The 18,454-nt window shown below is 39.8% G+C and overlaps 1 long non-coding RNA gene across 1 annotated transcript in view; it reads left to right on the forward strand.

The window, feature by feature from the left end:
- Nucleotides 1–18,454, forward strand: part of LOC141277554 (uncharacterized) — a 304,528-nt gene that overhangs the window by 214,849 nt on the left and 71,225 nt on the right. The window contains exon 4 of the long non-coding RNA XR_012329127.1: nt 8,497–8,627. This is a non-coding gene — a long non-coding RNA (uncharacterized lncRNA). The remainder of the gene's footprint in view (nt 1–8,496; nt 8,628–18,454) is intronic.

Here is an 18,454-nt window from a genome sequence, read left to right on the forward strand (position 1 = left end):
CATCCTCTCCAGCATTTATTGTTTGTAGACTTTTGCATGATGGCCATTCTGACCGGTGTGAGGTGATACCTCATTGTAGTTTTGATTTGCATTTCTCTAATGATTAGTGATGTTGAGCATCCTTTCATGTGTTTGTTGGCAATCTGTATATCTTCTTTGGAGAAATGTCTATTTAGGTCTTCTGCCCATTTTTGTATTGGATTGTTTGTTTTTTTGATATTGAGCTGCTTGTAAATTTGGAGATTAATCCTTTGTCAGTTGCTTCATTTGCAAATATTTTCTCCCATTCTGAGGGTTGTCTTTTCGTCTTGTTTATGGTTTCCTTTGCTGTGCAAAAGGTTTTAAGTTTCATTAGGTCCCATTTGTTTATTTTTTATTTTATTTCCATTTCTCTAGGAGGTGGGTCAGAAAGGATCTTGCTTTGATTTATGTCATAGAGTGTTCTGCCTGTGTTTTCCTCTAAGAGTTTGATAGTGTCTGTCCTTACATTTAGGTCTTTAATCAATTTGAGTTGTTTTTTGTGTATGGTGTTAGTGAGTATTCTAATTTCATACTTTTACATGTAGCTGTCTAGTTTTCCAAGCACCACTTATTGAAGAAGCTGTATGTTCTCACTTCTATATTCTTGCCTCCTTTATCAAAAATAAGACGACTATATGTGTGTGGGTTTATCTCTGGCTTTGTATCCTGTTCCATTGATCTATATTTCTGCTTCTGTGCCAGTGCCATATTGTCTTAATTACTGTAGCTTTGTAGTATAGACAAAAGTCAGGCTCCCTGATTCCTCCAGCTCCGTTTTTCTTTCTCAAAATTGCTTTGGCTATTCTGGGTCTTTTGTGTTTCCATACAAACTGTGAATTTTTTTGTTGTAGTCCTGTGAAAAATGCCATTGGTAGTTTGATAGGGATTGCATTGGATCTGTAGATTGCTTTGGGTAGTAGAGTCATTTTCACAGTGTTGATTCTTCCAATCCAAGAACATGGTATATCTCTCCATCTGTTTGTATCATCTTTAATTTCTTTCATCAGTGTCTTATAGTTTTCAGCATACAGGTCTTATGTCTCCTTCGGTAGGTTTATTCCTAGGTATTTTATTATTTTTAGCCCCTTTAAAGCTGTGTTCCCGCAGCCAGCCCCAGTCCTCTCCCTGGGATCTGACCTCCAAAGCTGGAGCCTCATCTCCAAGCCCCCTCCTGCCCCGGCAGGTGAGCAGACAAGCCTCTCAGGCTGGTGAGTGCTGATCGGCACTGATCTTCTGTGTGGAAATCTCTCCACTTTGCCCTCTGCACCCCTGCTGCTGTGCTCTCCTCCGTGGCTCCAAATCTTCCCTGCTCCGCCACCTGCAGTCTCTGCCCATGAAGGGGCTTCTAGTGTGTGGAAACCTTTCCTCCTTCACGGCTCCCTCCCACTGGTGCAGGTCCTGTTCCTATTCTTTGTCTCTGTTTTCTCTTTTTTCTTTTGCCCTACCCAGGTACGTGGGGAGTTTCTTGCCTTTTGGGAGGTCTGAGGTCTTCTGCCAGCGTTCAGTAGTTGGTGTTCTGTAGGAGTTGTTCCACATGTAGATGTATTTCTGATGTATTTGTGGGGAGGAAGGTGATCTCCACATCTTACTCCTCCGCCATCTTGAAGGTCTCTCACATTGCACTTTCTAATTTGAGGCCTGTTGATAGGACCTGATCGTAATCAGCCCAGATGTGAAAGTGTATACCAACACTGGCCTAGTATTCTCACAGGGGTGTTAGGACAGTGAAAGTGTAGGAATAGATTTGAGTGGGATTTGGATGAAAAAAAATTAGTGGCATGAGGTTTTTTTTAACATTTGCTAAAACATAAGATATAATTAAGGAAAGAGAGTTTTTTTACACAGCAGCCTTTCAGTTAGCCTCAGATTTTCTCAGAGGAGAATGATTCTGTATTATATGGTGTATATTGCTTGTTTTGAATACTACACAATTGGATCATAAGTGGCTATTTATATGGATAGAAGTCCAGGAAGCTGAAAGCCTCAGTCCTTCCAGAAGAAACAGTTGAGGGAGATGGGTGAAATGCTGAAGGTGTCCTTGATAAAAATGACAAGACATTGTAGGTGAGTTTAGTGGCATTGTGCGTTTTGTTGAAATCCCTACATTTGGAGTGAACAATGGGGTGGGCTTTTTCACCAAGAGCCACTGATTTTGGTCATACAGTAAAAATTGATCTATTTTTATATGTTTGCCTGAGGCATAGAACTTGAAAAACTTCAGACATAGAAACAAGATTGTCTTTGAGTAGCTCCAAGTTGGTATTCACATTTCTGTTTTATGTCTGCAAAGGAAACACTCAATAAATTTGGGTAAGAATGTAGTAGGGAGGAATCAGAGCTGATGAATTCCAAGCTTACATAAACTAAGGTTCTCAATCCTGGGTGCTTTTCTTTCTCCCTGTTAGTAGACTTAGTAAAACAAGACAGATGTTTGGAGTCCTCCTAACTCCTAACCCATTACTCATGGATTTTGGAGACAAGGCATTGCAATTGCTTGTTGAAATAGAAGAGGATTTAGTGGGCTAGGATATGAGGGGGCAAGAGGGTGACTAGAGGAGGGAGCAGCACATCAAGCACATGACTCGTGTTCATAGGAAATGTAAAAATGAAGCACAGAATCCAGCCCCTTGCAGTAACCACAAGCAACTACCACTCTTATTTTCCTGAAGACACTGCAGGAACTTAATGTTCACAGCCTTCCTGACCCTGAGAGTTTAATCTCAGAGAAGGACCAGTTCAAATGCTTGTTGGTTTGTCTTAGCACTCATATGTATCTAGTGGTGTTGACTTTTTAAAATTATGAAACTTGAGCAACTTTACCGAATCAAACATTGTGGATATCCAGCACTCTGAGTGCCTGTCTGACATTTTTCAGCTACAATCATGGTTTTATGTGGCTTGAGGTTATTTCACAAATATATTTCTTTTGGTTGTTTCTAGTGATTACATAGGCATCCAGCCTGTTAATATCCAGTGGTGTGTTTAGCCATCCCTCAGCTATTGATCATTTGGAATCTTTCATGAAATGTCTTTTAACCATTCCCATCTTGTACCAAACCCCACTCATATTTCAAGGTCTATGTTTAATATTACCTCCTCCATGATACCTTTTTTCTCCCCAACCCCACCCCACTCCACCCTGATGGAATGAAATTGGTTCTTCTTCTTTGCTGCTGTAGTTCTTTATCTTACATATAGTTGCCTTCCCAGCTACATTATGGGATCCTTGAGGAGAGGGATTGGGTCTTACACGTAGTTGAATCCCCTAAACATATAACATGGTGATTTACAGATATACATATACAGTAGATGAATATTTAAATAGCAATATAATGAACATTTTTGCATAAATTACTTTTATTTATTTTGGATTGTATCCCTGGGGATGTATTCCTGCAAACAAAATTTCTTGGGCAAAGAGCTGTGTTTCATAAATATCACCAGCAATTTACATGGCAAGACAGATAATAAACATTTCCATCAGGAATTTACAGGGTGACCTGTTTCCTGATAGTGCTCTTTATTTTTTTATATATATATATATACATATATACTTAGCAAGGTTTTTGGGAAACTGTGTTTTAATTTGTATTATGCTGAGGTCACATGTTTTGTCATGTGATTACATACTCAGTAAGTTTCCTACTGTGAATGTTGTCCATTTTTGACCATTCATCTGGTGAGCTTCATACATTGATCTCATATGTTTCATTATTTATTTATATCTTCTGACTGGTGTGTTTTAAAAGTTCTGCTCAATCGCATAATTTTCTCTTTCTGTTGTTTCCTTTTTGATCTTCATTTTGTTATAGTACAGTGTGCACAAGTTTTTTAGTCATATTTGAACACATCATCTTGGCTTTGATGTTACCTTCCATTTTTTCAATGGCTACACTAGCTAGATAAACAATGCTATTCATTTTTTTTCTAGTTTCACAGTTTAGATTTTTATGTTTAACTTTTTGATCTGGAGTTTACTGAAATATATGATGTGAGTTACATATCCAAATTTATTTCTTTTTTTATAGATACACACTTTTCCCAATAATATTTATTTGTTAGTGCTTCCTTTACTGTATGTGTATATATATGTATGTGTATGCATGTTCTTTCTAGCCAACTGGAGACGTTTTTATGTATTTGGTTTTCTTTCTCTAAAATATGCTATTTCATTGATCAATCTTTGTTTTTAACCCAATGCCAGATGGTCCTTTTTACATGTATGGATTAGTAATAAAGTTTAAAACTTGAGAAGCTATCTCCATCATTACTAAAAATGATATTTTTTGTCATTTTTGTCTTCTTATTCTTCCAGGTGAATTTCACTATAAATTTGTCATAGTCTATAAAATATCCTGGAGAATTTTGAATTGATATTGCATTAAATCTATACATGAACTTAAAGAGTCTCATCTTTCTTATATTTTAGCCTTGCTGTTTGGGAGCAAGGTGTCTCTTTCCATTTCTTTATTTCTCCAATTATGATTTTATCATTTGTTTTGAATACATTTCTTGTATCATTATTAAATTTTTCAAAGTACTTTTAAATTAATGATCTCATCCAGTGCTTACCAGGGCCCTCTGCTGTAGGTCAGTAGAAGGATTTAGATGCAGCCAAGGATGACCAATCTATAATGGACTTTTTCCCCTAGTACGCATCAGGATTACTGTTTTTGGTAACAGATTTATTGAGATGTAATTCACATACCATAAAATACACACATGTGAATGTGTGTACATTCAAGAGTTTTTAGTATATTCAGAATTGTGCAACCTTCACCATAATTTTAGAACATTTCATCACCAAAAAAAGAGAGAAAGGCTGAGAAACTTGTAAACATATGGGAATATCAAATAATGGTGGACATTGAAATAAAGGAACAATAAGGTCCTTGGCAGCATAAGTGTCAAAAGTTTAAGACCTATTAAAAGTATAAGTCCATAAATTTTTAAGGATCAGATAGCTTTTAATCAAAACAAACAAACAAACAAACAAACTCCCATACCTACCATTCCTGCACCACTCCTCAAGACCTTGCCAACCACTAATATACTTTCTGCCTGTGTAGATGTGCCTGTTCTGGACCTTTCATATATATGGAATCATAAAACAAAAAATGGACTTTTAAGGAGAAGTCAAAGCAACATTTATTAAGCACCTAAATATCTGTTAAGCACTTTGTATATTTTTTCTTATTTAATCTTCAAAACAGTCACTTAATTTAGGTAAAATTATTTCCATTTTAGATAAGGGAATTGATGGCAGAGAGGTTGAAAAAACTGTCTGAGATTATAGGGTTAGAATGTGACATAACCTGGACACTTTAACCCGATCTTTGACTGAGCTGTTCTACTTTAAGGTGGCTAGTAAGTTTGGAAACATCCCTCCCATGCTCTTACCTCAGTGCCTCACACTAAGACCAAACACCAATATGACATTTCTGTCACTGTGAGGGCTGAGAGAGCAGAGTAGGATGGAGTGGTTTGTATAGCCTAGATTCATGGAATTACAGAAATTTTCTTTCAGCATCCCTCAGTCAGATATTGAGAATGACCAATGATGTGTATATATTTTAACTCACGGAGCCATGCGAAATTAGAGCTTAAAGCTGGAAAGAGCCTCAGAGACCACCTAATCTAGCTGCTTCATTTTACTGATGAAGAAACTAGGACCCAGAAAGAGCAAGATATTTTCTCAAGATCATATAGCTCAAATACAGCAACAAAGGATGACATTGTTATTTCATCTGTTATTGAAAGAATGAATGTACCAAAGGCGAAAGTCCTATCCAGAATAACTTCAGAAAACAAATTAAGGGGAAAGCCAGATAGTGATGTGAAAAGGTCACTGAATTAGGTCAAGGAGATCTGGGTTCCATCACCAGCTCTGCCACTAATTCATTGTGAGACCTTAGACAAGTCTCTTAACCTCTCTGGACTTCTGTTTCTTCATCTGGAAATATGTGGGTTGGAATATATGATCTTTTGGAAGACTGCACTGAGAGAGTGACATGGACATATATACACTACCAAATGTAAAATAGATAGCTATTGGGAAGCAGCCGCATAGCACAGGGAGATCAGCTCAGTGCTTTGTGACCACCTAGAGGGGTGGGATAGGGAGGGTGGGAGGGAGGGAGATGCAAGAGGGAAGAGATATGGGAACATATGTATACGTATAACTGATTCACTTTGTTATAAAGCAGAAACTAACACACCATTGTAAAGCAATTATACTCCAATAAAGATGTTTAAAAAAAGAAATTTTATTGAATAAGTAAATAAGTGAACTTTTATTTAAATTCTAAATGTTATGCTATTTTTGGAAGATCCCCACCGAGCTACATAACTGAAGAAAAGACGGGTAACCAAAAAATTTTTCTTAAAGAGCTCGTACTGTAAATTTACATGAATGCATTTTTCAAACGTGAAAGGTTACTTCTTCAACAAATAAGAGGAGTGCCTGATTATTTCCTATAAGTACATATCCAAGACACATTAGCCAAGTTAATAACATACCCATTCTGGCTGTTATATTGACACTAGTTAATGCAGTGGCATGTGCAGATGGGGTGTATCAAATCATTTCCTTAATACAGTCTTAATTTTGTATGTTTATTTCTTTGGGGAAGAAAAAGCAATTCAATCTTATTTTAAGGGAAAAAGATTTCACTATGTTCTAAAGACTAATAGAGAGTCATTTATTCATTCAACTAATATTTATTGAATGCCTACAATAGATACAGACATCAAGGAATAGTGTTAGCCTAAAATGGGAAATTTAAAAAATGATACAAGGACGTGAAAGTAACATTGAAAACCTGTCTTTTTTTGTGATTCAAGATACATGAACAACTAAGAGCTGTTTGTTTAAGCCTTCACAGGTTGAAACTTTCACAGTGGAGAGGCAGAACAGATGATGTGTGTGTAGAGGGTGAGTGGGAGGGCAAAGAGTACAGCTCTGTAAGCAGGAGCTGAAGCAGGCAGCAGAAAATGATCATATTGACGCATTCCTCCTCCGTCTCCCACCTCCCATGATGGAAGAATAATAGGGATCCATTCCAGGTGTATTGTATCACACTTCAGAGTTTACGGAGTGTTTTCACATTCATTATCTTATTTGATCCTCATGCCAACCTTAAAAGAGAGCCATGGTGGATATTGCTTTTTCCATTTTCAAGATGAGAAAATATGGGGCTCAAAGGGGGTAAGTGGCTTTTCCACTGAAAGACAGTACAAATTAGTGCCAGGACTAGAACTCATGTCTTTTGTCTTTCAAAACAGTGTTTTATCCATTGTCTCAACTCAGCCCAGGATTTTCTCCTCCGATCATCCCATTTTGGAGGTATAAGTTGAATATTCCCCTGGGCAGGCTGCTGTGCTCAGCAGCAGCAGCAGTAGCAGCAGGAATTAACTCCAACAGTTTGGGTAGAGCAAAAAGGAGTGAATTACTACCACAAGTAAAAGATGCTTCTTTCATCTGCTCCAGCCAAAACTGCTGTGGTGTGTGTGTGTGCGTGCACGTGTGTGTGTGCGTGTGTCTGAGGGATGGTTAGGGGGTGGAACATGGAGATTATACTTCAGCCAGTCTCTCTAAGGTTCACTGCTGTTGGTCTAAAACGATAATAGTATACAAAGAACAATACCTCTGCTTCCATTTAGTGAAATGGAGAAGAAAAAAAATAGTAAATACATAAGTAGGATTGGTCATAAAGGAATAAAGAGAGTAGAAGTCAGTGAGCAATTAATATGTACCAAGTGTTTTACTTAAATATTTAGTTTAACCTTTGCTATTGCCCCATAACATAGGTCTTATTAGTGCCCTTCTTTTACAGATTAGTGCACTTAGGTAGGTTAAGTCCTAAGTCACAGAACGAGTGATCTCCAAAACCAGGATTCAAATAGGTCCGTATAGCTCCAGAATCAGACACCTTAACTACTACACCAAATAAAGAACCTATGTTTTCTGGTGAATTGAAACAGATAGGCTTTTTTTTTTTTTAATCAAAGTTGGGAGAGCCCTCTGAGGTTTCCTTGTCCACACTCTCACCAAATACAGGAATCCCTTCTAAACACCCCTCGCTGATGGCCATCCAGTGAAACACAAGGGTTCTGATTTAGTTTAAATTGTATAAATGGAGATGGATCTGTATGGATTTATCCCTTCTCTTGTTTGGTGCTTCATCCAGGGTAAGACCCAGGCATTTGTGTGAGGGTGCAAGTCAGCATTAGAAATATCCTGTGACCACAAGAGAGGGGGACAGAGTCCATGCACTTAGCCTCAGTGCCACCTGACTCCAGCTATTTTGTGACCTGGCCCTTTGCTCAGACAGATCTGACCAACAAGTCCTTGTGGAATTTGCAGTTAGTTTGTTTTGTGTAGCTGCATAACCTTTGCCCCAAGCATGGTTAAAGGAATCAGTCAGGTGATGATCAGACAACAACTTCATGAATCTTTCGGTTGCTCTTTCACAGGATCCAAATGATACCTGATAACCTTGAGTTCAGTTTCTGATGGTGATTTCGGAGCATTCTGATTCTGCGACAATCTACCAGTGAAGAGGTGATCAAGGTCCTGAAAAACCCTTTACTTACCAAGCAAAATAGTGAGTATTCATGACTTCTACTTTTTCAGAAACAATGTCACTAATACTGAAGGGAGAAGGGGGCTGTCTGTCAAGATGAAATCAGTCGACATATTTACTATACTGTTACTTCATCTGCAATAATTCCTTGAGATTGATTTGGAAAAGTGAGGGAGGGTAAGATGGAATTCCATACCCCCAAATTTTCTAAGAGTTTGTAGTCCTGTATCAGTAAAGTACATCTCTCTCTCTCTTTTTTAGTTTAATAGTCTCTTTTATTTTTTAAAACATTTTTATTGGGGTATAATTGATTTACAATGTTGTGATATATGTATTAGTAAAGAACATCTCTTGATGACATCTGTTTTTCTTTCTCCTTCATTTATTCCTTCAACAAATATTAAGTGTCTTTTGCATCCTAGGCCTTTACTTTCTTACTTCTGTGTTCCTTTTGCTTTCTGAATTTTCTTTACCTCATTTTCCTTCCCCTTTTTTCTCCTATCGTTACTTTCCCAATGTTATGCTTGGGAAATAGTGATACTATTTGGGAAGATGTTTGAAGTGAGATTGTAGATGCAGGGAAGGGTTGGAGAGTGCTGTGGATTCATGTGTTTTGAGTGGGACTGTTTTACCCGTATCATCCAGTTTTCTGTTATTTCCTCACTTAAAGCATGTCAAAAGCATTCTTACCTCATCAAGCATAATACCCAGCTTGTGTTGATGGAGAATTCATCTACAGTGACTGACCTCATCCTTCTGGGCATGACAGAGAACCCTCAGCTTGGGGTCCTGCTATTTGGAGTCTTCCTTATTGTTTATATTGTCACTGTGTTGGGGAATCTAGGCCTGGTAGTCCTGATGAGAGTCAGTCCCTGCCTCCACACCCCCATGTATTTTTTCCTCTCTAATCTGTCCTTTCTATTTTTCTTCTGTCACGATCCCAGAGACTTTAGCAAATTTGTTATCTAAGTTGCAGGCTGTTTCTTTCCTTGGATGTGTGACTCAAATGGGCTTGTTCATAATCTTTGCCTCCGCTGAATGCAACATTTTGGCTTCCATGGCCTATGACCTCTATACTGCCATTTGTCACCCACTGCTCTACCACATCACCATGTCTAGAGTCCGTCGTCTCAAATTGGTAGCAGGATGCTACCTTGGTGGATTAGTTAACATGGTTTCTGTGACAACTTCCATCACACAACTATCGTTCTGTCAACCACATGTCCTTCCTCACTTCTGTGACATCCCTCTACTGTCAGCACTGGCTTGCTCAGACCACTGGGTCACCCAGATCTTGATTGTTGGCTGCGGAGGATTCACCCTGTTCACCTCCATTATGGTAATCCTTGTCTCCTACCTGTCTGTCCTCATGACTATCCTGAGAATTCCCTCAGCTTCTGGCAGGCAAAAAGCTTTCTCTACCTGTGCTTCCCACTTGACTGCTGTTGGCCTATACTGTGGAACAACTATGTACACCTACTTTCAGCCCTCTCAACGTGGATCCCAGGCAGGAAATCAGATGGTCTCAGTGTTTTATGCAATGGTGATCCCAGTGTCAAATCCTCTCATCTATAGTTTGAGAAACCAGGAAGTGAAAGTTGCTCTACAGAAAATATTGAAGAAAAGTCCCTAATCCCCCATTCTGTGTCTCCAAAATGTAATATATTCTATGAAGACTTGCTCACAGTTCTATTCACAGTGTTTTCCTTACCTGTGAATAAAGCCTTTTAAGAATAATTGAATTGCTCTGGCTAAGTGTTTAGGTGTAGATGCTTAGATAAACAGCAATATGATAGGAAGAAATTATATGGACAAAATGATGTGTATTTTCTGAAACAACTGATAAGAAATACTTTAAGAAGAGGAAATAATGTATGTGGGTATGAATATGTCAGTCTGAGTTGTGAACGAGTATAACACTAGTCATGAGTTAATTCCAAGATAACAAGGTTAGAAAACAATGTAATTTGACTATAAGTTATAGAAGAGAACATTAATTCCTTTGCTTTACCACTCATGTACTTATATAGAGGATTTCCTTGATATCCCTTAGGCTGAATTAAGTTAAATCCATATCTTTCATAAGGACTCAGAATATTCCTAGATGTGTGTTTTCCAAATGCTCTATGATATCTGCCACAGTGAAGCTGTAAAATGTAAGTCTATATATGAATTCACATGTGCAATTATTGAGATTTACAGGGATAAATCTTCTTATTTTTTGTGGTACGCGGGCCTCTCACTGTTGTGGCCTCTCCCGTTGCGGAGCACAGGCTCCGGACGCGCAGGCTCAGCGGCCATGGCTCATGGGCCCAGCCGCTCCGCGGCATGTGGGATCTTCCCGAACCGGGGCACGAACTCGTGCCCCCTGCATCGGCAGGTGAACTCTCAGCCACTGCGCCACCAGGGAAGCCCTACAGGGATAAATCTTAAAGAGAGCAGTACTCAGCCAAACTTCTAAATTTGGCATGTGAAGATCTTCAGGTCCTGCTCGTCCAAGTCCTATTCATTTTTAAAGTCCAAACTTAAATCCAATCTTCATTTCCAGATAACTTTTCATGACATTTCAGATGGAAGTGAGTATTCATACACTGTTTTCCCATGGTACTTTGCACCTCTATTTTACCATTATGATGCTTGGCCTTATAAAATACTCTGTGCATTTTTCAGAATTTCTGTTTTGCTCACCTATGTTGAAACACTTTTGTAAAGATGGAGCCATATTTGGTTAATTTTTTTTTATCTTCCACCCAAAGTCTAGCCTAAACTTTGGTACCTGGTAAAGGCTCAAAAAACATTAGCAGAGTTGAAATTCACTCCCAACTAACCCTTTTCCTTATTCAGTTCATCTTATCCACAAAACATTGTTACATTCTATCACGTAATGGAGGAGAGGTAGAAAATCTTACCTCTTGAGACATGATCATCTAGCTGAATCTCCTGGTTTTATGGATGTTTCCTGTTAACACTCAACCCACAGTAGGGAACCTGAACCTCTTCTTCATTGCCCTTATCTTTTAGTTCTATACCACCCAGGCATTTGCCCTTTAACCCCTTGTCCTCCCTGGATTTCTCTTCTTCTGTGGTAACCAGCCCATGCATATCATAGATTTCTTCCTGGAATAAAGATCATCCTTTTTGTAGGATTCAAGGTTAAAGATTCTCACAATCAGAACTCAGAGGTATAAGGGCCCATAGAGATCATTGAGAATTATGGGTTTTAATTTTTTAAGCATTGGAATTATTTCTTTAAGTGAATTCCAATGCAGAACAAAAAATATAAAACAGAAGTGGAACAGATTTGTCTAGAAAAGTGTGGGGTGCCTACAGCCCCATTGCCTAGCACTCACCTCTCCCTCTCTGAGGCACTGCTCTAGAAACTCAATGACGGTCTGAAAATGCTAGGTTAATTGAAACTGCTCTTTTCACATATGAGGACACACAGTGTCCCCAAGGGAGAGCAGCATTCTCAGCTAGTCAGAGGGAGAGGCAGATTTGGAATTCAGGTCTCCTGATTCATACCACAGAATATTGTTTACTACCACATCCTCCTAAGCCCCTCTCATGATGTGAGATACTTAACACAGCTGGGAGTTTGGGACAAAATGGGCTTCTTCCTTGGCAAGTAGAAGTGTCCCCTATCCTCTAAACAGCCCCAGCAAGACTAGAGACAGTTAAAACCTCATCAGCTTCATCATTTCTACACAGGGAATGGTAGATCTCAGGGAATAACAAAGTACTTCAGTAATAGACAGTCCGTACAGTGAGAACTGGCAAAATTACTAAATTACTAAAATACTTTAGTAATAGACAGTCCTTACAGTCAGAATTTGTAGCCCCAGTGCAAAATGTTAATGTGAAGTCCCTGTTCAAAAAGCAAGAAAAAGTGCTGTTAAAGATATTCAGATAAAAAGTTTTTTCCTTTCTACTGGAGTATCTCTCTCAACCTCTTATGGTGCTTAAAATTTTCCATTTAATGTCATACCCTCTCAGGCACAGGGATACTTGTGGGGCAAGTGTATAGCCTCACAAGTGCCCTGTGACCCCACCCTGTGATCTGATGCACATGTGCGGGGCCCACTGGCTGCTGGGTCCTCCTCCTACCTGCTGGACAGATGCATTGTACCCTGGTCAGGAGTGAGTAGGTGGAACCAGGCATATCCTCTTCCCATGGGTCAGCTGCCCCAACCCATGGTGGACAAGTGACCATCAAGGGTATTGCAATCTCTACACCAGGATGCATTAGGTACCTGGATCAGGGTGGGCAATGAGCCCTGCTGGGTGATCTGCCAAATGTGCAATGGCATTACCACCCTGGGGCCAGGATGGCTGGCTGTCATCACGTCTAACCCTGAGATGTCGCAGGGCATGTGTACCTGACCCCAATCCTCCCTGGGCCCATGCCCAGATCCCTGAGAGTGGAGGGTTGCAGCGGTCACTGGGTGAGACAGAGAAGAAGAGGCTGGGTGGGGCCCTGAGTATTAATGGACAGGGAAGTGGGCAGTCAATAATCTGTCCCAGGGAGGTGAAGAAGCAGTGAAAGATGGGACTATGTGCTAGCTGAGACTCCAAGCTTCAAGTGCCTACTCAATTATTCTATCACATTTTGGTTTTCACTTACAAAGCACAAATTCAAATTATTAAAATTAAGACAGTGGCATTAAACCCCAAGTACAAGGCTCTTCTAAGCTCAGGGTGCTGTACCACTGCACTGATCACATGTCCATGAAGCCAGTTCTGCTTAGAGAGAAGGATTTCTTTTATCTTTGTCAGGCAGTAGAATGTAGTGGTTAAGAGCACAAGCTCTGATTCAGACTGCCAGACTTTGAGGCCCACCTCCCTCACTTTCTAATTCTTTGACCTTAGACAAGTTACTTAACTTTTCTACCTCAGTTTTCTTATCTGTAAAATAAGGATAATAAGAATATCCTTATCCTTATTGTAGGGTTCTACAATTTTCAGGTATTCAATACAGGCATCAGGTTTTGTTTACTCTGGATCTGCTGTAGGCCTGTGTTCCAAATGGTATTTACCCAGCTTACACAGCATATAACCAGATTTAGTCTCCAGTGACTTCTCAGGCTTAAGGGGAAGTCCACTAGATTTATACAAACTGAGTGAGCCCAGCCAGCTGTCAGTGGTACAGTTTAGAGTTTCTTCTTTTACAGACTCAGGACCCATTTGAGTTAGTGTTAGGCTGTACCATACTGGATCTCAAAACTACCAAACTCAACCTCAGGGACCTCACATCTAGTTCTGCTGCTTCTCCAACAAGCTCTCAAGAAGAGGATATCCTTATTGTCTTATAAATAGTGGTTCTTAATTATAGGGCTAATGGAAAAGACTCTCCAAGGCAATCTCTGGCGTTCCTATCTCAGTCCTGCTGCTGCAGCTCCAGCCCTTAGGGACATGGACAGTCATGGAGACAGAACTAGGTGTGAAACCAGTGGGGCCTAAGCCAGCCCTTCCAGAGGGAGCAAGGCCCCTCCCAGTGAGGGGATGAGGGATGGTGGGTGGAGGGAGGTCTCCATAAGTTAAGGCAGCAACTCTGTCCCCTCAGATGCTATAACAGAATAATCACTGACCTCTCTCTGCATCTGCTGCTCAAAGTTGCAGGAGAAGCTAAGCCTTGCTTTCCAGGGAGCTCTCAGCACGTCTCCAAGCCCTCCATCCCCGCCCCGCATGCACACAGGGTGGGCTGCAGTCAGCTACACTTGGGGGTGGGCTTTTCCAGCTATTCCGGGCTGGGCCTCCCTCCCCAGCACTGCTCCAGGTGGCGGTGCTCAGAGAAGCATTTGGTCTTGGTCTCTCTGACTGAAGGACCCTGCTGAGACAGTTCTCAGCCACACTGAACTCAGCCAGAACCAGTCCTCAGGCTGAATCGGGGGCCTGAGCAAATGCTCCGATATTGGGGGAAGGGTGGTGCTGGGGGTCCCAGTAACAGGATCCTGCAGGCCCCAAAGGCTGAGCTGCAGAGTCCGGCTGGCTGTGTGGTTCCTAGCTATTGTCCAAGCCAAGGACATCTCAGGGACTCCTTTGGCCTGGAGCTGACACTTCTTCTGTCAGCCACTTGGGTTTCCTGGAGGATGTGGTCAGGGGTGTCCCATCCAGGGATGAATGTCCCCGTCTGGCCTCCTGGATATTGAGTGGCCTCCTGGTCAAGCCTCTGTGGATCAGGGGGACTGGCTGGAGTAAACCCACAATCCCTGCAAGGGGAGAAATCCTGGAGCTTGGAACTAGCTGATGTCTGTCTCACACTGCACAAGTGGAGTTCTGGGACCCAGAGCACTAAACAGGGGCAGTAGGAACAGATATCAGGCTTCTGAAGAGGCAGGATCCATTTTGTAGAATTCTGAGAACATGGCTCGGCTGGGATTAATGGAAAACAGAAATAAGCAAGTCCATCAACAAATATTTTCTAAGTATTCATGGTGTATACAAACTTATTCTAGGCAGTATAGAAGCATAAAGAAGAGAATGGGGAGAGAGGTGAGAGATACTTAAGTATCTTTAAGTACTTAAAGAAAAAGTCAAATATAAGTTGGTTTTACTTTATGTTTTTCTTGAAAAGGGATATGTGAAATGACTATTTAGAGCTCAATAAGTTCCCACTAACTTACATTTTAAATTTAGAGATGTGTTACTACCTTAAAAAACGTAACCTCAATTCAAAACAACAATAAAGGTGTTAATTTCTCTTCAGTAAGAACTGCCGCCTTTTCCACACATGCTGATTGACCTTGGTAACTAATTGAATTATCTAAAATTACTTTTTTTCTGATTATAAAAGAGTGGCATGCTCATTATTGAGAAATTGAAAAATATGGAGAAATAAGAGGAATATGAATCAGCACCTGGAGACAACCATCAGTACTTTGTTATATGTCCTTTTAGTGTTATGCTTTTTAATACATGCATACGTGTCTGTGTATGTGTGTGTATTTTTAGTGAAATAATAATGTAATACTATTTTGTGCCATGTCCTTTTCACTTAAAAATATGTTAGATAAATATGCATGTCGATAAGTATTCTTCCTCTTGAGTTTAATGGCTGCATAATACCCAGTGTATGGATGAACTCTCATGATTAATTGTTAACAAAGAACTTTGAAAAGACTGATAAGAAGAACATCTAGCTTCTATCAATGTGCTCAAAGCAAGAGATGAAATACACAATTTGAATGTGACATTTTGTTAAATTCATATGAGCCTTGGCTAAATGAAGTTACTAGGAAGAAGAATTATCTTCTATGATAAAATCTCATGTGAACACAAAGGCTTTAAATGATACTTTCATTTGAACAGGTGGAAAAGAGAAAAAGCTGATATTCTAAAAGATTTTACTAGACATTTTCCCTTAGATTATGGAGTTGAACAGGCATATTATTTCAGTGTAGAACACTGAAACCAGCCTGTGCCAGCCACTGAGTGTTCATCCCAAGGATGTCAGGGGAAAAGCAGGTGAATGCCCTGGTTCTATAACCTAGGCTGAGAGCAGTCAGATGGGAGGCCAGTACAAGAAGGACTTGTACTTGCCCTGGAGCTGAGAGCCTTCTGAGGATGGTAAGGAAGACGGGTGTTTGTGAATGCAGTGCAGAGGAAATTAAAGGCTTCAGAGTCACAGAGGATAAGGAGGAAAGCATAGCAGTTTAATCAAAGGAGGAGTATCACAAAAGAAGTGGTCAGTAGTAGAAGTTGCAGAATAGAGTGTAAAACATAAGAGCTGATAAGGACACTGGAGTTGATGGCCCTTGGTGCTTGGAAAACAAGTTGGACAGGATGCTGGCCATGGGCACAGTGAGTAAAGAAATCTAAGCAGAACAGAGAAATAAAAGGGGACTTACCCAATGAAGATGACCAGCCAGTTTTGGTACTATAGTGATAGCATAGAGGAGGATGAGTAGCCCAAGAGAAGAGTTAAAATAAAAGTAAATCTGAGGAGGATCAGTCAGCTCTAGGAGAATGAACTTTGCCGTAACACTGAAACTTCCTTGCATAGTTCCCAAAAGGCATCTGAGATAAACCTCCTAAGACACAAATTCAGGGATCTGAGAGATATTCTGGTTTGGTCCTCTAGTTTTGGTTCCTACTCAGAGTTGTCACAAAATCAGTATAGGCAATTTGCAGTTATCCCAAGGGGTAAAACCAATTTACATCATTTAAATTCATTTAAAGGCATGTTTAATTAACATAATATTTAATTCTACTTTAATTACTTTTAAGAACCCACATATTGCTTTGGGGAATTAGTAAAATTAGACAAAATTAGTGTGTCATAACATGGAACATGTTGGGAATCATTAGTCTAAACCATCTGGATAGATGACTGTCTCCCTTTCTACTTGATAATTGCCAGCATTGAAAACCCTCCACTCACCCTCCCCTCCACCCACCTCCAGTAGGCATTTTCTTGAGAGCTAGATCTTGTGTTTATCCAACAATATTCACTCATCTTTAACTTGAACCTCTGATCAAGCCAAAAGCAACATAACCTCAGTTTTCTCATGTAAAACCTAAAGGTAATCACAGTTTCTTCCTGTCTAGATTATTGTGGGAACTCAATAAGATAATGTACATAAAAAGTATTCAAGAAAAATTTGCCTTTAGTAGTAAAACTTACACCTAAGGAGAATGTCAGGCAGTAGATCTTCATTTACACAGTTGAATAAACAAGAAGCAATTTGGGAAGGTTTGCAACTGCACTCCATTAAAAAGATATAGTGGGTAGTGGAATTAAAATTCTTCATATGTGAAGGGTGTAACTTTCATTTCCTTACTCACAAGTCAAAAACACCATTTGTAATATCTAACAACACCCATTAAGCCTGTAATGTTCTGGTCTCAGGCTCCAAGAATACAATTAAGTCATCTTCTAAACCATGGAGCCCAAGTGATGGGGAATCCCAAATATGGAGAAGCAAGACCCTGGATGACATGTTGCTGCTCCTTTGTACCTGATTAGAGGTGATAGTGGCAAGGTGGTGGCAGATGCAAGAACATAGCTTCAATCCAGGATAAAGAATGAACCATCCTTTCTTCAAGGATCAGATATGACTTTGCATGTCCAGCGCCTAAATTGGGACTTTGTTATTTCTGTCTCCAATGATCTCATTCTGTCTCCAATGATCCCTAACTTTTTTCTCATTTCCACCTTTTGTGTCTCACATAGAAATATAATACAATTGGAAGATCAGGGATTTTAAATCCAGACAAGCTTAATATCTTCTTGAAGTCTTGGATTCTTTGAGTCCACCAGCCTTTCTACCTGCTTTGTCTGTTTCCTTGTCTCTGTCCTGATCCCCTCACCACATCTCTTCCTCATATCTTTCTTCTGTGTCTATGCCCTTGTCACTTCTTCTAAGAATCAGTTTATTGGCAAGGATGTGGAGAAATTGGAAACTTCATAAACTGCTGGCGGGAATGCAAAATGGTGTCACCACTGTTTAGTCAGACAGGTCCTCAAAAAGTTAAACATAGAGTTACCATATGACATAGAATTTTCACTCCTAAGTATATACCCAAGAAAAATGAAAATATATGTTCACACAAAAATTTATACATAAAGTTTCATAGAAACACTATCTACCGTAGCCAAAAAGTTGCAACTATCCAAGTGTCCATCAATGAATGAGTGAATACATGTGGTACATCCAAACAAAGGAATATTATTTAGCTATAAGAAGGATGGAAGTACTGATACATGCTACAACATGAGTGAATCTTGAAATCATTATGCTAAGTGAAAGAAACCAGTCATAAAAGACCATATACTCTATGATTCCATTTATATGCAATGCTCTGAATGGGTAAATCTATGGAGACAAAATATATACTAGTGGTTGCCAGGG

The sequence above is a fragment of the Tursiops truncatus genome, chromosome X (assembly GCF_011762595.2).
Source record: "Tursiops truncatus isolate mTurTru1 chromosome X, mTurTru1.mat.Y, whole genome shotgun sequence".
Classification (NCBI taxonomy): Eukaryota; Metazoa; Chordata; class Mammalia; order Artiodactyla; family Delphinidae; genus Tursiops; species Tursiops truncatus.